Source organism: Crocuta crocuta, unplaced genomic scaffold (genome assembly GCF_008692635.1).
Source record: "Crocuta crocuta isolate KB4526 unplaced genomic scaffold, BGI_CrCroc_1.0 scaffold179, whole genome shotgun sequence".
NCBI lineage: Eukaryota > Metazoa > Chordata > Mammalia > Carnivora > Hyaenidae > Crocuta > Crocuta crocuta.
In genome coordinates this window covers 9,986,502-10,011,437 of record NW_027551568.1, presented here as the reverse complement: position 1 = coordinate 10,011,437, position 24,936 = coordinate 9,986,502, and the positions used below count along the sequence as shown (strand labels likewise).

At 40.7% G+C, this 24,936-nt stretch overlaps 1 pseudogene; it reads left to right on the top strand.

Moving 5' to 3' along the window:
* Positions 1 to 553: 553 nt before the first annotated feature.
* LOC144220286 (small ribosomal subunit protein uS7 pseudogene) lies at positions 554 to 1,179 on the top strand (annotated as a pseudogene).
* Positions 1,180 to 24,936: the final 23,757 nt, after the last annotated feature.

The following is a 24,936-nucleotide window of genomic DNA, read 5'->3' as shown; positions in this document are numbered from 1 at the left end:
ACATCCTTGCTGAGAAAGATGTACTGAGATGCTTGCTATAATCCACACTAAGACCTTTCTAAAGATTTAAGGACTTAGTTACAGCAGAGAATGTTTTATTGGAAAATGGTGGTCTGGCTGTGGGATCACTGGAGCATTTGCTTTAGCCCATGGGGTAGTGAGCCTGTTATCAGTGCTTTGATACTGACACATATAGGTTATGCCTGAAGCTCTCACACAATTCCAATGTTCTAAGGGGTGTCATATCTCTAGCTTATTTAACCTCAACTGATTCTTTGTTGTTTTTTTTTTCTTTCGGAGATGAGCTGATGTTCGGGGGACACCACTTAAACATGAGTGTTTCCATCTCCCGATTTTTTCTGGGGTGGGATGGGGGTTTGGTCTCAAGGTTATATGATTTCCCAACTACTTTCTGTACTTTGTTAGCCAAATAGGCATTAAGTACCATGCCCATTTTACAGAGGGTAAGAATGAAGCAGATTAAGTGACTTACCCTTAGGGGTGTGTGTATGGTACATGCTAAGCGATTGTGATCCCTGGCTCCACCTTCAAGATGACCCAGTGGGAGATGGCTTAACCTGCATGACAGAGACCCCTGACATCAAACTCTTTGGGAAGTGGAGCACTGATGATGTGCAGATCAATTACATCTCCTTGAAAGATTACATTGCAGTGAAGGAGAATTGTGTCAACTACCTGTCCCGCAGCACAGGGTACTATGCAGCCAAGTGCTTCTGAAAGGCATGGTGCCCTGCTGTGGAGAGCCTCACCAACTCAATGATGATACACAGCCATAATGATGGCAAACAGCTCATGACCATGCCCACTGGCAAGTATACTTTTGAGATCATCTATCTGCTCGCTGGTGAGAAATCACACACCACCTCCCGACCCCACGGGTCCTGGTGCATGTCATTATGCACAGTGGTTCTGGAAAGACTCAACCCACACTAGGTGAACTAGAATAGTGAAGCTTCTGGCCATCATGTGTCCTCACTATGCCATGTGAATCGGGCCCTCTGGCTGCTGTGCACAGATGTCCGTGGGGCCACCCTCTGGAACATCAAGACCATTGCTGAGTATCTAGCAGATGAGCTCATCAGTCAAGCCCAGGGCTCTTCCTATTCCTGTGCTATCAAGAAACACAAGCTGGAAAGTGTATTCAAGTTCAACCACTGATCACCTGGCCTTGGCCCCAATAAACCTATCTGTCCACCCCAGTCTGGGTGGAAGCAAAAACTTGTCTCTGTTCTGAGAAAAATCCCTAGAGTAATTTTTTTTTTTTTAATGAAAGACAAGTGGTTGCTTAATGTAGGGGAGGGCTTGATAAAGCAGCCCCTCCAAATCCCCCTAGATGTGCCCAGCTAGCACTGAGAGAGGTGGGGTGGGGGTGGGGAGAGAGTTGGCACATCTGCACATGAATGAAGAAACCTCCTGAGAGGAAAGGGACCTAGATTCTGAATGCTTTCTCTTTCAGGGGCCAGTATGTGGGAGTGCGCCTGAGGAATCAGGATGGTGGGAACCAAAGGCTGCAAGGCGTGAAGAACACCAAAGGCCACCAAAGGGGAAAACTTTATGGGGGAAGAAGCAGTTCACCAAGTAACCCAAAAACACCCAAAACCTGAACTCACAAAATCCACTAGGAATAGAATGAAAATTATGTACATAATTTTAATTTTCCAGTTACTACCTGTTAAAAAGTAAAAGGAGGGGTGCCTGTGTGTCTCGGTTGGTTAAGCATCAGATTTTGGTTCAGGTCATGATCATGAACATGGGTTCAAGCCCCATGTAGGACTCTGTGTTGACAGCTCAAAACCTGGAACCCGCTTCAGATTCTTTGTCTTCCTCTCTCCCCTCCCCTCCCCCTCCCCTCCTCTCTCTCTCAAAAATAAATAAACATTAAAAAAAGTAAAAGGAAACATGCACAATTTTAATACATTTTCTTTAACCTACTATATCCAAAATATTATCATCTTAAGACAGAATCAATATAAAAATAATGAGATATTTTATATTCTTTGTTTATGTATTAAATCTTGAAATCAAGAGTTATTTACTATTTACAGTGCACCACAGTTTGGACAAGACACATTTCAAGTGCTCTTGCTTCTAAGTAGCTTCCATGTTGGACGGTGTGGGGCTTGATGTCCATGGGAGAAAGATAAGAAACACCCTCTTAACGGTCACTCCCACAAGAATGCTGTGTTTTCAGCCACAGTAGGAGTATAACCAAGAGCTGTAACCGTAAGGTGCTATGAGCTATATCCCAGAGGGAGTGAGGTTGACACCAGGGAGCAGCAATACGGCCACAGCCCCACACTGTGGGCCACAAGTGGACTGAGTATTTTGCTTTACCCACTCCCTATTGTTTAGAAAAAGAGTCGATCCCAAAATTCTTGGCCAGTCGGTGTAAGGAGAAGAACCTGAGAGACTTTGGTCTTATGTCAAGTTGAAGCAAAGGAGACTTCAGACAAGAATCTGAAAAACATAGTGTTCTTTGTTTTGAAAGCCTGTGAAATGGGTCAGACCAGTAACAAATTACTTAGTTATGCATCAGCCTTCCCAACCCTACCCCAATGTGGTGCAAGGACCTTGAGGGGAGGAATTAGGACATACTCTTTTACAAAAGTTCCTGAACCTTTTGTGGCACCACAATTGTGGTCAACTGAGTAAGTGTGGTCTTCTTCAACCTCTTCCCAGAACCTAGAAGAGGACTCGATGTGGAGTCAGACGCATTAAAAATCACTGAAAGACTGAGCAAGAAACCTGAGCTCCCTTCCTTTTTGCTTGCAGCTCCCTCCTTCCAAAATGGACATAACCAGAAGGTTCACACTGCTCATGCCTCAAGTAAAATTTCTTTTAAGTTTATTTGTTTATTTTGAGAGAAACAGAGACAGCACGAGTGGGAGAAGAGCAGAGAGCAAGGGGCGGGGGCAGAGAGAAAGAGAGAGACAGACAGACAGACAGACAGAGAGAATCCCAAGCATGCTCCACACTGTCAGTACAGAACCCGGTGTGAGGCTCAAACTCACCAAATTTTGCATGATCTGAACTGAAACCAAAAGTCGCATGCTTAACTGAGTCACCCAGGTGCCTCTCAAGTAAATTGCTGTAGGTGTTACTATCCTTACCTACCTATGTAATTCAATGGGAAGAAAAAAATACAAGAAAGATTATAGGAATAAAAGATGTTACATTTGCATGATGTCTTAGATCATATAGAAGGCTCTCCTATGCAAATCTCATTTAAGCCTTCACATTTCACACATTCAGAGAAGGTAAGACACTCATTTCATTCAAGTGACTAACAAATCATTCAGCTGGAAACTGATCCTAAGACATCTGAGTCCAAATCCAACCAAGTTTTAGTCTTCCTTTCCCCATATTATGGCTGCCTTCAAATGCAGAACCACCTTGTACAGACAATAAAATGCTCTGGGCAAATGCCTGGTATTTTTACCATGTTGTTATCAGGAGTGCTCAGGTAGCCCTAAGAAAATATTATTATTTGAAACTGCCTTTGACCTATCTTTACATATATTAAATACAACTATTGACCCATCAGAAAACCCAGAGTGACTCTAAATAAAGATTTTCATTTTCCAGGTTATACCATGATGGTTTGTCTTCCAGAATAAAATGACTTCTTTGGAAGCAGGGGAGAATTGATTTCTTAAATCTGACCCAGACGTCAGATTGGTGTGCTTTATTGTAGGAGTCTAACTGAATGTTTTCTTAGCAGGATCTCCTGTTACTGGAACAAGGAGATTTTGCACAATTTATTCATGGAAGCAAAGGGGGAAAACAGGCCAGACCACACAGCTGGCTTAGAAAACAATGTAAATGCATTTTTGTTCAGTAAACAATTGAGGAGGGAAAATAATTTCCTCCCGAGCCAACAGAAAGTGGGAAAGGACAAACATTTGTTCTTGCCAAATCCAGTCTGAATTATTTATTACCTGCTACAGAACAGGGTATGTGAATAATATTGTAAGAAGCAGCAAAGTTCTGACACCTTCTCAAGAAATAGTTTGTAAATATTTTGTAAATAGTTTGTCAATTGTCAATAAATTACCACACATCAGCCGTTGAACGGGGTGGGTTATGGGCAGTTGTGACCATCATTACACTCTCCTAGGTTCTGCATTTTTGCAGGAAAAAAAATCTTTTTAAAAAAAAATATTTATTTATTTTTGAGAGAGAGAAAGAGAGAGCATGAGGAGAGGAAGGGGAGAGAGAGAAAGGAGACACAGAACCCGAAGCAGGCTCCCTAGGCTCTGAGCTGTCAGCACAGAGCCTGACGCGGGGCTTGAACTCATAAACCATGAGACCATGACCTGAGCCTAGATCAGAGGCTCAACTGACTGAGCCACCCAGGCGCCCCCACTGGCAGAAAAAGATCTTCTTTTTCTCAACACTCTCAACACTCTGGAGAAATGAGTGGACTTGAAGCCCAGAGACCTGGCTTCATTCTGTAGCTGCATTGTCTTCTTCAAGTCACCAAAAATGTCTGAGCTTCCCCTCTCCCATTGTTAGCAGGCAAAAAATATCTACTTTGGAGGGTTGTGCTGAGAATTAAGTGAGATAATAGAAGTGAAATGTGGTTGTGCAATACCTGATCCGTAGTATTAACACCCACAGATCAGTGATCCCTAGGGCGAACACACCCTCAGAAATAAAATTTTCCTAATTTAAATATGGATGCAAAATTGGGGTTTCATGTCTACTAAGCTGATATCATACCTGCTCCTACAGTGAACTTGAAATGGTGTAAGAGTAATACATCATTCACTCATGTATTCTTTCACTCCATCATCATAAAAAAAAAAGTTAATTTCTTTCCTACTATGTGTGAGGCATCGTACCAGACCCAAGGCAGAGAGCAGATCTATTCCCCATAGATTACAACCTATAGACTACTATTGATGGAAAGTAGCAGGTGGTAAATGTTATACAGGAAGGGCCTTGGCTCCCTAATATGAGAGTGATGGTTTCAATGTCAACTGTACACAGCAAAGGATGTTCTTAGTGGGGTGTTTAAGATGCCCAGCTCATTATTGCAGCTTGCAGTCATGGAGTACCAGGCTAAAATACAGAAGAAACAGCCTTCCCTTTTGATGAGCACAATGGTAAGCTCTTATATTAAGAAGAAGCAAAAGTTCACTAGCAGTCAAATTATAAGAGTTCCATACTTAAACAGTGTTCTTCAAACAAAGATAAAAGGAAAGTATAAGATCTCAGTTCTATTCATAATAGACTCTAGAGCAGAAAGCAGATCTAAGAACACAGTGATCGAGACAAACTCCAGACAAAGATGGAGTTTTACATACATGGTGTTGGGATAATTGGGTAATCGTTTTAGAAAAAAAGATAAAAATTAGATTCATATCACACCATATACAAGAATAGATTTGGAATGTATTAGAAACCCAGATATAAAAAGTGAGACCATACATATGCTATATGGGTGAATTCCTTTTTAACTTCAGAGTAGAGAAAAGCTTTCTAAATATGACTCAAAATCCAGAGGCAATAAAGAAAAGTTGATAAAACTGACTACAAAAAAATTTGTAGAAATGTATAGCACAAAACATCATAATCAAAATCGCGAGACAGCTGTAAAAAAAAAAAAAGCAAATATTTGCAACATGTACCATATCCAAAGGTTTAAGATGCCTAATAAACAAGGAATTCTTAAAAATTTAAGGGCAAAATAATAGAAAATTTTAAAAAAACTGTATGGACATATAATTCATAAGAGCATATAAGCATCATTCTAAATATATTAAAAAGTTCAAATTAACTTAATAGTTAAAGAAATGCAAGTTATAATCATGCTGGGTTAATCATTTTTTCACCTCTCCGATTGACAAATGACAAATTGACAAATGACTTAAATGTAAGAAAACAAATGATACTGGAATGACTGGAGAGCTACATGCAGAGAGTGAATCTAGACACAGTTCTCACACCCTTCCCCAAAATGAACTGAAAATTGATACTAAACATAAATTTAAAATACAAAACTGTAAAGCTCCTAGATGATAACATAGGAGAAAACACACTTAACTTTGGACATGGTGATGACTTTGTAGATACAACACAAAGGCGTGACCCATGGAAGAAATCATTGATGAGCTAGCTAGACTTCATGAAAATTAAAATTTTCTGCTCTGAGGAAGACACTAAAAAGAGAATGAAAAGATAAGCCACAGACTGGGAGCAAATATTTGCAAAGGCCATGTCTGATAAGGGACTGTTATTCAAAATATACTCTTAAGTACGAAAATGGATAGCGTAATTTTTAAAACTGGGTGCAAGACCTGAACAGACACCCCACCAAATATACAGATGTCACATAGCATATGAATAGATGCTCTACATCATATGTTATTAGGGAATTGCAAATTAAAACAACAAGATGCCACTACTCACCTATTAAAATGGCCAAAATCTAAAACACTGACAACGCCAAATGCTGGCAAATAAGGATGTGAAGCAATAGGGACTCCCATTCATTGCTGATGAGAATACAAAATGGTACCACCACTTGGAAGACAGTGGGTATTTTTTTTTAACAAAACTAATATATTCTTTCCATATGACCCAGTAGTCATGGTCCTCAGTATATACCCAAAGGAAGTGAAAACTTGCACGCATACAGCAACCTAAGCACATGTTTATAGCAGCTTTGTTCTCATTTGCCAAAACTCAGAAGCATCCAAGATATCCTTTGGTACATGAATGGATTAAAGTAACAACAACAACTACATCCAGACAAGAGATTATTCAATCTCAAAGAAAGTGATCTATCAAGCCATGAAAAGGAGGAACATTGAATACATATTATTAAGTGAAAGAAGCCAATCTGAAAGGCTGCATACTATATGATTCTAACTATATGGCGTCTAGGAAAAGATAGAACTATGGAGACAGCAAACAGATCAGTGGTCAGCAGGGCCTGGGGAAGACGGAGGGATGAATAGGCAGAACATAGAGAATTTATAAGGCAGTGAAACTATTCTATATAATGTTATAATGGCAGATACATGTCATTATACATTTGTCAAAACCCATAGTGTATAACACCAAGGGTGAGCCCTGATGGAAACTGTGAACTTTGGTTATGATGTGGCAGAGTGGGTTCATCAGTTGTAGCAAATGTACCACCCTGACCAGGGATACTGATAGTGGGGAAGGGCACCCATGTGCGGGCAGGGAATATACAGGAACTCTCTACTCTCCCCCCAATTTTTCTGTGAACCTAAAACTACTCTAATAAATAAAATTTCTTACAAAAATAGAACAATACATCCTGTTGGTAAAACCGTGAGACAACATGTTCTCTTCAAACATTACTGGCAGCTATGCGAACCAATACAGCCTTTCTGGAGGGGAATTTGGCAAGACCCAACAAAACTACCTACATGCTTATCTTTTGACCCCATAACGCATTTCCTAGAATCTACAGCCTGACATACAAATATGCACAAGGTTATTCATTGCAGCATTGCTTGTTATTATAAAATATTAAAAGTAACTTAAATACTCAAAGAAGAATTAATGAAAAAAACTGTGGGACATCCACACAAGCTAACAGTATGTACCTATAACAAAAAATAAGGGAAGATCTCCTTTGATTAATATAATGTGATTTTCAAAATACACTATTACATGAAAAAAAAAAAACCAAAGTGCACAGTCCAGTCTACAGTAAGCAACCCTTCATGTGAGAAAGAAGAGGATATAAGAAAACACACTACACAAAATTTTTGCAAAAGTTGAACAGGAAGGATAAACAAAAAACTAAAGAGATTGGTTATACACAGAGGATATCTAAGAAAAAGCTGGACACGATTAGAGAGTAGGGCCAAGCGGTCTTATCAGGAGAGAGAGGGCCGCTTCTCCAGGAGGGCCTCTTTGTATGGTCCTCACTCTTAAGATCACAGGAATATTTTGCAAACCCCCGAAATATATCATTAAAATCAACCAGAATGCAGGGGGAGTCCAAAGTGGAGCAGAAACAACACAAAATGAACTTCATCACATCACCGTGAATATCGAAACTGCACTGAAGGGGCTGGGGAAGCAAAGAACTGAACCTAACAACCTTGAAAACCTGGCGTTTGGACAAAATATTTGGTAAAGCACAAGACAATAAGAACCGCATGCAAATGCTGTAATTCAGTAAAATTGTTTCTCATAGAGATATGGGTTGGCAGTTCTAAAACTATTTTATGTGTGTAATAGGATTATGTGAGGATTATATACTGTGCATGATGAGAACTGGATTTCTTGCAGCCATAGAGTGGGGGTGGGGTGGATACATGGTACCTCTCTGAATTATCTTTGTAATTTCCTATGAATCTATTTTTTTTCCCAAAAAATAAGAAAATAGAATGACAAAGGCAAGAGGCAGCTGTAAGGACTGGGTTGAGATGTTTAGTTTGGTTAGCCCAAGGTGCTCCAAAGCATTTGTAAACTAATCACATTTACTCTCATAAGGGAATGTATGTGAGTGTGTACATGTGTGTGCATTAACATAAATACTTTTACATATGCATAAGTATATATAAATAGAAAGGTGATGATTTTAGAAGAGTTTTTTTTCCCCTGGTGTTTCTTATTTTTTCTACCATGAACATATATTCTTTAACAGGAGAAAAGAGAGGCATTTGTAATAATGTTAGAGAAAAAAATTGGGAATTACTTGTCCAACTTAAACAATTTACCTATAGGGAAACTGAGGCCCAGAGGGATCAAATGTCAGGGTCAGGCTCCCCGGGGACCCCATGGTAGGGTGAAGGCCACTGCCATCTGTCCACGGCTTCATCCCCAGAGCCTGTGACATCCTTCTCTCAGGTGGAATTGACCCTTTTCTTATCCCAGAGTCCAAGCTTCTATAGGAAATGTCAAGGACAGGGCCAAAGAAATTTCACAAAGTGAATAATAGACATATAGATAATACTGCAGAAAGAAATTTGATTGTTGATGAAAAAGTGAAGTCAGCCACCAGAAGTATGCAAACAGCCTATATGTGCCAATAAAATTCCAGCAGACTTGTTTAAAATTCTCTACTGATGAACATCCTTTTCACATAAGCCAAACAATAATTGTAAAAACACAGAACAGCAAATCTTTTAAAAGTCTCTGGAATACTTTCATTTACGTAAGACTTTTTTTTCTTTAAAACTAAAATTATCTTAAATATCAATTCCTAAAATTAAATTTAAAAAAAATAAAAGGCCACTCTTCCATTGAAATTCTTTAAGTAAGAGATCTGGGTTATTCCTTGAATGCAGGAACAAGAATTTTGGAAATAAGGAAAAAATTTTAGGCAGCTTGAAAACCCCAGTTTTCTTTAGAAATGGCTGGGACTATTACCATTTTAGGATAAAAAAACATAAAAGTGTGATTGGAAAATAGCTTATTTTTAACGTGTGAAGAAAAAGCCTATTTTATAAAAACTGGTGAGTGGGAAATTTTCTGAAAAAGTTATTTTGCTTTCAGATTCCGCTTATCAATCTGTGTTTTCAACAAAAATCCATTAAGCACCTGCTTTAGACTGGCCCCACTCCCATTTGGGTTCTGAACATACATCAGTGAATGAGGCCAGTAGAGCTTAAACTGTAAGAAATTCTTAGAGCTTCAGCCCTAGGAATTTGGAAAATAGCCACATGTTTCTCCCATAGTGAAAAAAAAATTGTGATGAACATGAGAAGAGCCGCCACCCTACCTTATTCTGCACACAGAGGAAAGGGTACTAGCACTGGCTAAAGATTCAAGCACTTCATAGACGGCACTTTGTCATAATCACGACCACCCACTATGGTAAGTAATTTCTCTATTTTATAGCACTGGGAACTATGATTCAGAAGCTTAAATAACTAAATGGGGGTAAGACAGAGGTAAGGACAGAGACATTTAAACAATGACAAGCTTGCAATGAATGTTGGGGTACACGTGCCCCTATGCATCAGCACTCCTGTATCCCTTGGGTAAATTCCTAGCAATGCTACTGCTGCGTCATAGGGGAGTTCTACTGTTAATTTTTTGAGGAACCTTCACACTGTTTTCTAGAGAGGCTGAACCAGTTTACATTCCCACCAACAGTGTAGGAGGGTCCCCATTTCTCCACATCCTCGCCAGCATCTAGAGCACTCTCAACAATAGCTGAAATATGGAAAGAGCCTAAATGTCCATTAACTGATGAATGGATCAAGAAGATGTGGTTTATCTATACAGTGGAATACTACATGGGAATGAGAAAGAATGAAATCTGGTCATGTGTAGCAACATGGATGGAACTTGAGGGTGTTATGCTGAGCAAAATAAGTCAGGCAGAGAAGGACAGATACCATATGTTTGTATGTATAGGTGGATTAGGAAGAACTTAACGGAGGACCATGGGGGAGAAGAAGGGGAAACATGGTTGGGGAGAGTGAGGGAGGCAAACCGTGAGAGACTCTTGAATGTCTAGAACAAACTGAGGGCTGATGGGGATGGGGGGAAGTGGAAGGGGGTGATGGGCATGGAGGAGGGCACTTGTGGGGATGAGCACTGGGTGTTATACGGAAACCAAGTTGACAATAAACTATTTTAAAAAAAGAATGACAAGTTTGAGCAGGTATGGAAGAGATCCTTCACTCCCATTACCATGTTGAAGAATATTTTTTTAAGTAGTGAATGAATGAATGAATGAATAGAAGGACATAGGGATTCTCATTCTACAGCTATCCTTTACCTATGCATGGGTAAGTTTCATGTTCTTTTTTTTTAAGTTTATTGATTTACTGGGGGAAGGGAGCAGAGAAAGAGGGAGAGAGAGGGAATCCCAAGCAGGCTCTACTCCTTCAGCGCAGAGTCCGACATGGGGCTTGATCTCACAAACTGTGAGATCATGACCTGAACTGAAATCAAGAGTTGGTTGCTTAACCAAATAAGCCACCTAGGTGCCCCCATGTTCTAATTTAGAGAGTACATGGTGGCCCCTTAATTTCGGGAATGGCATTCTATGGAGGCACTGAGCATATAAGGAAATAGAAAGAAAGGACAGGAGTGTGGCTCGGATGAGGTGGCAAGAAGGCAGAGAACCTGGGTCACTGCCCCCTTCTTCCCAATTACTACCTTTGTTATCTTGGTTAAATAACAGTTAACATCTAGGACTTCAAAACCTCATCCCATAAAATAAAAACAATGATAGGCACCTGAGTGGCTCAGTCGGTTAAGCGGCCGACTTCAGTTCAGGTCATGATCTCATGCTTTGTGGGTTCGAGCCCCGCATCGGGCTCTGTGCTGACTGCTAGCTCAGAGCCTGGAGCCTGTTTCGGATTCTGTATCTCCCTCTCTCTCTGACCCTCCCTTGCTCTCTCTGTCTCTCTCTCTCAGAAATAAATAAAACATTAAAAACAATTTAAAAAAAAACAAACAATGAAACATGTCTCACTGTACACCTGTGAGAAGGAAACAAAAAAAGCACATTGAATGCAATTGCCTGGGGGATACTTGTCTTCTGGTTAACAGAACCTTCTTCCACAAGTGCCCACCTGAGACCCGGATGGGACCAGCAGAAACGGACTTGGCTAGGGGCTGCCCGGCATGAAACATGGCCGAGGGCTGAGTGGACTGTGGAGAGAAGAAGGTGAGGGAGTAGGATCTGGGTGGGCAGGGGCCACACAGTCACAGGTTTTGAACAGTACCGCAGATGTCATCATGGAATTTTGGAATCATCCTCTGGAGGTCTTCAAAAGTGAAGCTGAATCGCATCCATTGAGGCTCCACCTAAACAGAGCAGATGGTCTTGATGGGTTTTCATCGCCCCTTCAAGCCCTCAGTTCCTTGATAGAATCATCTTTAACATAGCCAGCCTTTAATTTTTTTCCCAGTACCTTCTTCTGTAAAGTCAGAGAGTGCAACGATTGCTTACCTTCCATTGCCTCTCAGTGGGGATTATTTATAGAATAATCACATGACAGCCAGAAATACCTTCAGACCAGGAGGGACACCAGCCATCTGTTTTTCTGATAAGCGCTTCCAGTGATTTCTCCAGGATACTGGTACTTAACAAAATGTTGCCACGGCATCATCCAATCTGTGTATTTATAGGAAGGAGAATGTGTGTACGTTACATATTTGGACTTGTTTCTTTCAGCGGGAGAAATATAGCTTCTGCCATATGTTTTCCGCACACATAATTACCTCAGCACTCCATACATCTAATTTTAAATATTTTACCATTGGCAGAGCAGCAGGTTAGAATCTTCCCCTTGAGTCCAGATACACTTAAACCCATCATCCTGGAACAGAAGCCCTTTGTGGGAGGGTCATTAATCAGATAATTACTAATTTTCAAGCTGATTCTCTAAATAAACACTCCCCATTTTGCGAAATCTCCTGGAGCTCAGAGAGAAGGCCATGGTTCCCATGTGGGTCCGAGACATGTGCCTTCTCTCCTTCTGGCTTCCCCCAACCGACCCCCAGGGCTCCGCTTGTTGGTAAGAATGAGAACTGTAGCTTCATTTAGTAAGCTTGTGCCTCATGCCAGGCTGAACTACACATGGTATGTGCAGTATCTGATTTTCCTTCTCACAGCAGCTCTGAAGGGTGGGACCGTTATTATTCCCACCTTACAAGTGGGCAAACTGAGGCTTAGAGAAGGTAAGTATCTAGTCAATGACAGATATGGCTCTCAAGTGCACATCTGTCTCCCTAAAGGGGATGCCATTTTGTTAAATACGTTCAACATCCATTGATTCAGCTAACACTACTGAAAGCCCTCCCAGGACCTGCTTTGACTCTGGGAATACAGTGTCCCACAGAGAAGGCGGACTCCTTTCTCTCTCGTGGGACTAGGGATTCTGACAGCAGAGGACAGACGGTAAGCAGATGAGAAAATGGCAGGTACTCATGAAGCCTGTAATGGAAACAATGCGGGAAAATACACAGGGAGAGCCCTGAGGTCACTTCAACTTGAGGTGTGGAATGAGCTGAGACCAGAAAGAGACGAGGCTGGGCCAGGGAAGCTCCTGGAGCAGAACGTTCTGGGCAGAAGGAACATCAATAAGTTCATCTACAAGTTCAGATGAAAGATGGGTGAAACCAGAACCTCTGTGTAGGTGGGGATCCAGGTATAGAGAGTAGTCCCCACGGCAGACAGGGGCATGTTTTATAGAATCTTCCAGACCAAGGCAGGGAGACTGCCTTTTCTTGAGGTGTCTGAGTGGCTACTTGTGGGGCAGGTGTGTAAGGGGAGATTTTCATCATCTGATTTACACTTTTCAGAACTCAGAATTGTATATGGAGTGAAGAGGGGGGGCGTTGGTGAGAACAGATGCAAGAGGAACCATTAGGTCACTACCGCAGCAACACCCAGCCCAGAAGGTGAGCCGAGTGCTGCTTCCACCCATGTGGGAGGCAGCCAGGAAGGGAGATACAGCATCCTCATCTGAGCTCTATCTAGAAAGATAAACAAGATCTCCTCAGGCAGGGGAACAGAGAAGATTATTCCAGTTCGAGGGAACAGTGATTGCAAATATATGGAGGTTTCTAAGTACAGGGTAAATTAGAGAAGCAGTAAATATTTGCCTCCAGACTATGGTGGGGCCAAAAATGTTAGGAATAAGCTGTGAGAGGCCTTGAGCATATATGAGGGGCTTCTCCATGATGAGAGTGAGTGTCCCTTCCTCCAGGTAGACAGAGCCTACACCAGAGCTCATGGGAAGGAAATGTGGGAACAGCAATCACTTCAGCAACCCCTTCCTGATGCTACCCTGGGCTGCATCTAGAGCAGTGTGCAGAAATGTCTGATGGCCCTTCTCTACTCACTCACCCCGCTCCTGCTACCCTCTTACAGGGTCTATTCGGGGTCCTTGCTCAGACTGCTGGTGCTCATTCGTAGGCCTGCCTGGTGGGAAAAGTATGTGCCCCACGTATGAAATGGGGTCTTTACCCGAGACTGGTGCCAGGACTCTCATCCTGGAAGGTTCCATGCTAGACATTGGTCATAGATCCTTGCTCCTCAAAGTGGAACAGCAGTATCAGCATTTCCTGGAGTATGTTAGAAATGAAGAATCTGGGGGCGCTGGGTGGCTCAATCGGTTGAGCATCCGACTTTGGCTCAGGTCATGATCTCACGGTTTGTGAGTTGAAGCCCCACCTAGGGCTCACTGCTGTCAGCCTGTCAGCACGGAGCCTGCTTGGGAACCTCTGTCCCCTGCTCTCTGCCCCTCCCTCACTTGTGCTTTCCCCAAAATCAATATTAGAAAAAAAGAAATGCAGAATCTCCAGCTTACCCTAGAGTAACTGAATCAGGCTCTGCATTTTAGCAAGATTCCCAGCTAAGTTGCATGCTCACATTTGAACCTGAGAAACACTAGTCAGGATAAACATGTTCTGCAGAAGAGAAGTCCCAGCCGAGAAAGCCAGAAAGGGTCCATAACTGCAGAACCCCACAGCGTGGTGCCAGCTGGGACCTGGGATCAGCAACTCCTGTGTCAAGAGCATGGGTGGGCACTGAACGTTTTGATTCCCATTTCCATCTGTCCTTCTGCTACAGAGCTATAGGCAGAGACGTGTTCTTAGGGCCATGCATTCCCTTCCTTGTCTGTGTGTACCTGTGAAGATACTTCTTTTAATGGATGCAGAGACAAGCTTGTAATGGTCTCCTAAGAAATAAATTTCCCTCAAGAAAAATATAAGATTTTTCTTTATTGTCATCAGATGAACTTAAAGCGCTTGGGGGATGGGGGGAGGGCGAGAAGAAGAAGAAATCTATAAAGAAAGTGAAAAACTGTCTAAATCACTTTATGACCGCAAGAAATGTCCAGTGAGTTATCTGTTCCTATGTGGCATTAGGCACTCTCGCGCATTTGGGGAATCTACTCTTTTACTATTCTATATTATTGATACACAAGTAGACATCCTCTTTCCTTGCATAATTTTTTATAAACTTACCACCTTTTTAACACTCTATAATCTCTTAGTTTTAACGCTTGGGTCTGAATCTTTAGTATGGTCTCAGTCTGCGGTGAACTCTGGTTGAGGTGCTGGGTCAGAGGGAGGAAGAGCTAAATACCCTAAACTATTAACTTACCACTCAGTACATGTGAAATGTGTCTTTGAAGCTCATGCAACTTTTTTTTTTTTTTTTAGTTTAGTGCTGGATGGCATGCCACTCTGTCTTAAATCTCTGCGAGAAAAAAATCAATTAGCATCGCAGAGCTGGTAATTCTACACTATATTCCGCAACAAGGACAATGACCGAGAAAGAGCAATTTAGGCTGATAGCTACATCAGCCGCAGTACAGTTGATTAAAAATTTAACAGTTTTTTTCTGATGAATGTCCTAGCTCAGATTTGGAAAACACTGACGGATTTAATTTTCCACTGACTAAATAATCATTTTATAAGCCATGTATAATTCATGTAATGGCAATGTTATGGGCTTGTTAAAAATCACTACTACTAAACAGTTAAAGCTCTCTAGCAAGCAGAGACTTGTAAAGGATTATTATTGGAATGAGTTGGCACCCTTTCACTGAGAAGGGGGTTTTGCCTTCTGAATCTTTAAAATGAAATAGGTTCAACCTATTAGCACAAGTAACACCCCACCCCACCCCCTGACAAATGAAAAAAAAATCCATAAGTGTGTATTGGGGAAACTATGGGATCTGTTTAGCTCTAACTCTGCTTCCCAGACAGATAACCTTGAACAAGGTCTTTGGCTTTCCCCGATTCAGTTTCCGTACCCAGAAAATGGTGATAATGGTGCCTATGAGACAGTGTTCATAGAGGAAGTAAGCAAAGTGATGCTTTTCTTTTTAAAACCTCTTAATGGCATTTTTAACAGAAATAGAAAATCAACTCTAAAACTCACATGGCACCACAAAAGACTCCGAATAGCAAAAAGAATATTGAGCAAAATAGAACAAGGTGGGAGACCTCACAACGCCTGATTCCAAAACATATATGGAGCTAAAGGATGGAACAGAATAGAGCCCAGAAATAAGTCCTTACATCCACAGTCAACTGATCTTCCACAAGAGAGTAAAGAATACACAATGTACAATACGTAACAATTTACTTTGTTAAGTATCTTAACCAGTGCTCCTGGAGACTCTAAGGGAGCTACTCCTTGATTGTAAAGTTTAAATATTTCTTTCTTATCTGCAAAAAAATATGGTTTCTAGATTACTGGACCCAGAAAGCTGGTATAACCAGACAAATCAAGCTTGTGCTGAAAAACCAGTTAGCTTTGAGGCCCTTTATTTCTCTTCCATTCCCTGAAGTATAAAGGAAAAGACACTGAAGCAACTCATGGCATGTCAGATAATGAAACTAACTTTTTTGGAGCACCTGGGTGACTCACTCAGCCGACTTTGACTCATGTCATGATCTCGTGGATTGTGAGTTCAAGCCCCATATCGGGGTCTTTGCCATCAGCATGGAGCCCACTTCAGGTCCTCTGCCCCCCATCTCAAAATTAAAAAAAAAAAAAAAAACACTTAAAAATACATGAATAAAACTAATTCACTCAATTGGAATTTTCATCTTCTATGTGCAGAGAAACCACAGAAGAGAAAGATTTCATCTTTCTTTCATTCAAGGAAGGCTTCCCAGAAGAAGAGATATTTTGTGGGGCATTATAAGACGCATGAGGATTCTGCATGTACAAAGAGAGGGTGAATGGCACCTTGTGCAGAGAGAAATGCACAGTGGCAATGAAAAGCTTCACGTTGCCCCAGCAGAGTGTGAATGCTTGTTGAAATGTTTCTCATTATCACGCATTGAAGGAGCACTACCACATATCAGGAACTGTTCCCGAGAAACAAAAGGGTAAAGTCAGTTTTGATCTGTGCCCTGGAGTTCATGGGTTGAGACAGATAGAAAGTCACACATGCACATAGAGTGTGGAATAAAAAGTGCAATCCCAGCAGTGGGCATGAGTTGCCATGGGAACACAGAGACACTGAGTGACTAACACTGCCGGAAGAAGGGAGAGAAAAGTTGTGCAGAGAATGACCCACGAGCTGTGATGAGTTCACCAGCAAGGGAAGAGGCAGGCAGTGACCTCCCAAGCAGATGGGACATCATGTGGCATCTCAGCCTGGAGCTGGGGGAGTCTGTGGCTTCATAAGCCATAAACCATTGTTTTAAAAAATTAAGAATTACAAGACAATGACAAGGGGCATTCAATCAAGGACAGGGATCTTCTAAGTGTGACCTTTGTCACAGGCTACACAAGCATGAAGCCATCCTGCCTATGGAGGAATGTGCATGAAATTTTTCCTGCTGTTTCATCTCAGAGCCCTTTGTCCCAATCCACCCCAGGGTCATTGGAAGTGACTACAAGGTTGTTACTTGTCCTCATAATGAAACTCTGATGTTGGAAAACCTCCACTCCAACAGATTCTTTATTGCTACAAAACCAGTCTAGGTAAATGCCATTGAAACTGACTGCAATAAACAATAGAGAAACACAAAGGAAATGAAAACCACCACAGAGAATTCAAAAGAAACCAAGAGGGTAAAAACCCAACCAGAGAAACTCCTGTCATGCAGAGCGATTGTCTAAGATCAGAGGAGCTAAATGCCTCCTTGAGTCCCAGAATTCACCCACGATAATTGAAAAGCACTTTAGACTTCCCTGAAATCATTGCATTTCTCTCCCCAAACATGGCTTGAAAGTAGATTGCAGGATAAACAGAAATACCATGAAAAATTGTCTAGGGATTAGAAACATAAAACCTTTTATGTTTCAGAAATAAAGGCCATAAAAACAAAGTATCTATATTTAACTATTCCTGTGGATGGTAATGAGATATTTTTAGAAGAGAAAAAGCTTACATAGCATATGTGCACTGCCTTGTTTAGATCAGGTTAGATTACAATGTAATGACTAACCAACTTCAGATTTTATGGTTAAACAAAGCTTCATCTTATTTATGTGTGTGTTCTCTTTATTGCTCTGAAGAATTTCTGCTTCTTAGCATTGAATATGGACTGAGGACTTGTCTATGGAAGATTCAGGAAGGCCGGGTCAGTTTTTTAAGGGATGCCGTATATCAGTTAAAATAAATTGGCATGCCACAGTAGTCTTCAGGGTATCAGAGGAGGGTCCAGTCTTCTCATTCCACTGCCTGCGTGATGTGCTCATTAGCTAAGCCACGGCATATCTATCTGCCCAGGGCTCAGTTTCTCTTTGATTCTGTGCAGTGCCCTACCCTCCTTGCCCAGGCTCCTCCCAGCATGTCTGTTGGTGAGCTCCATAGGTGTGCACCTACCCCAACAGAGCCCTCCATTCAGTGGTGCTTAGATGACAAAGTGGAAGCTCACGAATTGTAGTTAGTTATTACAGCCATGATTAATAATAACCATCATTTGCTGAACATACACAAGTGACTGATTTGGGGCTTAGCATTTTACATGGGTCACATTTCATATTTCATTTACTCATAGATCAACCCCACGATGTAAGTCCTGCTATTAGCTTCATTTTTAATTAAGGAAATTCAATTCCATACAGCCATTTCCCAAGCTCACTCCACTGGTTTGTGTCTGAACCAAAATGAAAACCCACCCAATTAAGCTTTTCGGTTTGTATTATCACTGGGTCAGGACTTCCCAAACTTTGATCAGTTTTGTACCACTGTTAAAGGTGGTAGTCTGTAAATGTAAAAACTTATTGATCTATCCATTTAAGTGACATCTTTCCTGAAATAATAAACATTAATATATTAAAATATCAATTGTTCATCTACATACCCCCTACCATCATCTTGCTCACTACTTGGATTCAGTTGACAAATATTTATTGGGTCTATGCCAGTGTGCCAGGCCAGAGAAAGCAACACCCTTTCGAGAAAGGTGTGACTATCAAAGAACAAAAGATTCTCCTGACATCCAACGAGGGCCCCAAGGAGATAGTCGCTGTAGGACAGCATGGGTGTATTGGAGTGCAGATAGGCTTTATGGGGACCGAGAAAGTGCCATCTGCTTGTGTTATGACTGGTTGTGTTCTGACTAGTTGGGGCCTTTGAGGACAGGGCACCAGAAACCCAGAGCAAGACTCACTCAGCCGCCAGTGTAAACAGTGGCCAGCTGGGACAAGGTAGGGTCCTGTGCTCAGCTCGCTGGTGGACATGGGGATCTGGACTCCCTTTCAAGTCTCTCTTATAGTAGATGGATGGATAGCAGGTCCCAGGATGAAGCTGAGGTTCACCTATTTTGATATCAGAAAATATCCGAAAGCAACAAATGTGTGCAGAGATGTAAAGTGTTCACCACTCAGAGAGAAAATGAAACCCATTTTCCATTCTCCAGCAATTCTGCGACAGACAGGAAGCACAGAGATGAATGTTAGCAAGTATTCAAATGAATCTCACTAGAATGGGTTCTAAAATGGAAGCTTCTTGAGAGCAGAGAATTCTGTCTACTGTATCTCAACACTTGGAACAGTCCAAGGCATAGGAGTGATACTTAGTTACTATTTGTTGGATAAATAGATAAATTAGAACAGGTGCCTGCCTTCTTCTGGGACAATAAGTTGGAGAGTGAAAATGGAATTTGAGTAGCAGAGTCGCTAATGTATTGTAAAGTCTTAATGTCATGTGGAAAAGTCCAGACATTTCCTGGAGACCCTGAACACAGAGAGATATGTAACTTAAGAGTGTGACACCCAATCTAGTTTTATGCCAGTGTGAGTTCCTACATTTTCCAGAATGTCTCATCTGCTAAATTGCCTCTCCCATAAAAATTTAAAAAGTTACTGGGGTTTTGCTGAATGAATCACATATATAATTATTCTAAATAGAAACTAAGACTTTTTTAAAGTTTAAAAAGTTCTAGTTTAAACTATAACTGTTGTTTTTTTTACAAAAGCCCATGAAGTAGGTACTATATTATCTCAATTTACAGAAGAGAAATGAAGATAATTTCACAATTTCTTTTCAAATCAAGAAGCTAGTGAATGATAGAGACAAGATTCGAACCCAGGGAATCTGTGCTCTTAAACCACTGTATTTTATTGTATTGTATTTATTTTAACTTCCTTTCAGTGCTAAGGAAGATGAGTCCAAAGCACAATTACAAGTTTGGCATCATTTACCTTTGGGAACACATTCCCTCTTGCCTGTTACCTTTTGTCTATTTGATCCCTTAATATTCTTTACTACTCTCTGGACTGTGTCAAGAAACAGTCCTACTTATAAGTCCTATGCTTCTTTCCAAACAGAGAGATATGCCACTTATCAAAGCATACAATTTTCTGAGTCATGATTTCCCAGGTTTTCTGCGAGGTATCAGCTGATGAGTAATAATAATGAGTAGTAATGGATCTTTTTCTTTTTGGATTAACAATTTCTATCCATTTATTCCTCCTGTCCTGAGCACTGCCTTGGGAAGATAGAAACACCAGAGATGGAATAAACCAGGACTCTTCAGTTACACTGGTCACATGGGATCAAAGTCATGTCCACTAGATCCTATCTTGACCACTACCTTTTGTGCTCTGTCACAATGGTCTCCCACTTCAAACTTGATACTAAGCTCTGACATGGTCCATCTTATGGTTTGGCTCTTATCCTACAGTCTTTTTATTTATTTTAGTTTGCCAACCAGGAAAATGGCTCTCCTTTCTGGCTCAGGTCTCTGTTCCTGGCACCTGTTTAGTTGAACAGTCTGGCTTGAGGCTCTCAGTCTCCCCAGGAGCTAATGCATCGAGACCTCACTACCTGGTTCCCCTCCTAAATCAACCAGCTTTTCAAGATTATGACTAATTAGCTGAGATCACATCTGGTGACTTATCCCTTTTTTTTAAGATGTCTCATTCTACCCACCAAGGGACACCTATTGAAAGGTTACCGATTTGTCACTTCATTATCTGGATAATCGGAAGCAGCAATGAGTCAATGAAAAGGTCACTGAGATTGAAATCAAAAGAGCTAAATTTGAATTTCCACTTTATTACATCAAGCACCTTAGATTCAGTCATCTAATCTATGTAAATGATAATAAAAAGTAATTTGCTAATATTTTAAGTCTTTGGTAAGATAATGTGCATGAAGGTAAGTGTTAATTATTATAAGCTACAAAAATGTCAAATATGTTTTTCTTATTCTCAGCTTCATCCTGTGCTAATAACATTTTCCAAAAACCATCTGAACTAAAAAAGAGGATAATTTCAAATCAACACACATTTCTTGATCACCTGCTTCTAAGCGGGCACTGTGTTTGGTGCTGGGTACAAAGGTTAATATGCATACTGGGAGCTCCCAGTTTGTCCAGGACCACAAAGATTGCACATGACCTGCCTTAAGATTTGGAACATACCAAACTATGTATGTCTGAAGATCGGTGAAGAATCATTGGTCATTTGGAAAAGCAAGCTAGGCATGAGTATCCCAAAATTTTAAAATATTTAAAAATTAAAAAAAAAAAGATTTTTAATCTGTGTAAAATCACCTTTAGGAAAAATTCCTCCTCTCTGTGAAGTCTGAGATCGCTTCATATAGATCTGGTTTGTAGGGAGCCCTCTAGAGGTCAGTTGACATCATCGCTTGCATTTTCTGATAGGAGCCCTTAGGTCCTTCTTTAATATTTCATTTCCAGATGTGGCTTGCTGAGTCCCAGAGAATTTAGGACTAAACATCAGCTTTTAAAGAAAGACATTATTTTTATTAGAACTGTGAAAATAGTAAATAATGTATAATATTTACATTGATGTTTGCAGAAAAAAATCCTGAAGCAAAATTTGAAGTGCCATTTTTATATCCTCTGATATTTTCATCCCTAACTTGCAGCTGCTTTCATTCCTTGTCTCACTAACCCTGTATTCCCCCCAATGCTACTTAGGAAAGATATATTTTTCATAGACTTTGAAGTCTGTGAGAGAACACTATTTGTTCAATGTTTGTTCTTGATAGACTCATCATATATAAATGTTCTTTCACTGCTCAGGAATAATCGTCACTTAATGTTTTAGAGTTAGCATAATACTGAGGCCTTTTATGCAACTTTTTAAATACCCTATAAATTCCAGTGCTACTGCTTTTCTTGATTGTGCTACAGGTGAAATTTTGCACAAGGATGTAGGTTGTTTTTTGTTTTTGCTTTTTTTTTTTTTTAGTTCTGTCCTGATATATTGTGATATATTGATCATATAACTCACCTGGAAGTTGATCCTTGGCCATCTTGAGATGTTCTTATTTTGTGCACTTAAATATCTTTTAGAAAATATATGTATAAATCAAAATTAATTTTACTGTACTTGAGATAAATCATGTTTTATACACAGTAGAAAGTCAATGGCTATTTGTTGATTGAGTTGGTATAATTCTGGTTTCTTAACCACTCTCCCAGCTGCAAACAGCAGAAAAGACAAAAAGGTTTTAGTGATTCCCATATCGACAGGATGTATTGCCAGTAATAACCATAGATTTCCTCTCATTTTGATGGTTTTGAAACTATTTAGAAATTATAGCTATGTTGGGATAAAGGGTGTTTGAACTGGCAATGAGAGATAGGCTTGATATCTTTGTCAGTTTTTGCTTTGATTTTTAAATGTCACTTGTACCAGAAAGAAAGCAACAGTATTAAGACATTGGGATGGAAATCCAAAACCAAGCAAAATAGGAAAGAAAGCAGTTTCTGAAATAGAGTGGGATGGGGCTGGGGAAGAATGAGGTTTGCCATTGATGCTACTCAAAGGAGTAACAAAATCAGAGCTGGTTTTTTCTTCCTATTTTTCTCACGCAGATTTTTTTTTGTTTGCTTCCTTCCTCCCTTCCTTCATTACCAGTTAGGGAAGGATTTCCATCCTCCCTGTAAGCCTTGGTTTCCAAGTGGAGAGATTTGTCGTAGACAAAGAGCATTGATCTCCATTCTGACTCTCACTCCCTCTCTCCTGGGATGTTCCCCATACCTCAATGGAGAACATGCGAGAGGAAATTGAGAAGGCTGTGCTCAGCCCCATCCAAGAACGCCTGTGGACAGTCATCTGCAGCAATGGCCATGTTGACAAGTGTGTGAAACTATCAGGTGAGGTATAAGCAGGTTTATTTGGCTATAAACCTAAAGTCATATTCTACCTCAGACTTTCTCTTGCACCTTCTCTCAATGGCTCTAATTGAGAATGGAAAAGGGTCATTGTTATTTGTGGCCACCTGAAATCCCAATAATGTCCTTCTCTGTCCTTTTGAGTTGAGGTAGATTTCACAATTATATACAATACAAGATATAATACTAGTAAGAAAAGAAAAAAATAAAATAGTAGGAAAAAATAGAATAAAGCCAGCTGTTTATTCAGTCAACACGCATTGAGGTTCCACAATATTAGGTTCTAGTCTTTTCTTTTAAGTTTATTTATTTACTTAGAGAGAGAGAGGGAGGGAGGGAGACAGAGAGAAAGAAAGAGAGAGAGAGAGAGAGAGAGAGAGAAGCAGAGATAGAGCAAGAGACAGAATCCCAAACAGGCCCTGTACTGACAGCACAGAGCCCAGTGCAGGGCTCGAACCCGTGAACTGTGAGATCATGACCTGAGGTTAACCAATTGAGCCACCCAAGCACCCCAGAGCCAGGCTCTCTGCTAGGTGGGGATGTGTAACGACAAACAACAAAGGCAGGGTTCTTGCTTCCTGAACTTTACAGAGCACACCAATTTCACACCATGCAGTGTTCACTTTTTCCTCTAGGGGAAGGAGGCAAAGTATGTGCTAATCTTAGTAACAGTTTAAAAAAAAAAAAAAAAGGTGGGAAATTCATCTTCAATTATGTGACAAACAGGAGTGTTTGCCTACCCAAAGGATTGCCCCCCCCACCCCAGATTGCTGTGAGATGTTATAATTCACTGCATGGTTACCACAAAGAGAAATGGACACTGTGTTTATCAGGATCCCTAACTTTTGGCTCCAATGATTCAACCAGGAGGAAGCATCTAACCCAGACCAGATCATTTAGAGCCCTGACCCAGTATTTTCAGCTATTTGATGCAGGGAATCCAGTTAATCTCTTGAAAGTGAATGAAACTCAAGGGCTGTCAGCAGCCATGATTATGGATGGGCAGCAAAGAGAGAAAAGTAAATGGGAGAAAATAATTTGCCTTGTTCCAGCTGTGCCCAATACTAGATCCACAGTTTGACCCCTGAACACCTCTCAAGCATGTCTGCATTCTTCCACTAAGACACTGAGTTTTATAATATCCAAACTACAGTCATAGAAAGGGAAAAGATAGTTATATGCAAGCTCTATGCTCTTGAGTTTCACATGACATTTTCCACATGTCTACCTGTCTCGTGCAACTCCTCCACTTTTTAAAAAAATCTTCCGGGGCGCCTGGGTGGCTTAGTAGGTTAAGCATCCGACTTCGGCTCAGGTCATGATCTCATAGTTTCTGGGTTCGAGCCCCGCATCAGGCTCTGTGATGACAGCTCAGAGTCTGGAGTCTGTTTCAGATTCTGTGTCTCCCTCTCTCTCTGACCCTCCTTTGCTCACGCTGTCTCTCTTTCTCAGAAATAAATAAAACATTAAAATATTTTTTTAAATAAAAAATCTTCTATCTTTACACAAATCTATGGCAATTTTGACACAATGAACAGCAAAACCCTAAAGTAAATACTGAATCCACCTTCTGGCTTCTTTTCTTTTCTTTTTTTTTTTTTTGTTTTGTTTTTTGTTTTAGCAGTTTTTAAAATTTTTTTAATGTTTTATTTATTTCTGAGAAAGAGAGACAGTATGAGCAGGGGAGGGTCAGAGTGAGAGGGAGACACAGAATCTGAAGTAGGCTCTAGGCTCTGAGCTGGCTGTCAGCACAGACCCCAATGTGGGGCTTGAACCCACGAGCCAGGAGATCATGACCTGAGCCGAAGTCCGACACTTAACTGACTGAGCACCGAGGTGCCCCATCTGGCTTCTTTTCAATATTCATTAGAATACATCTCTTGA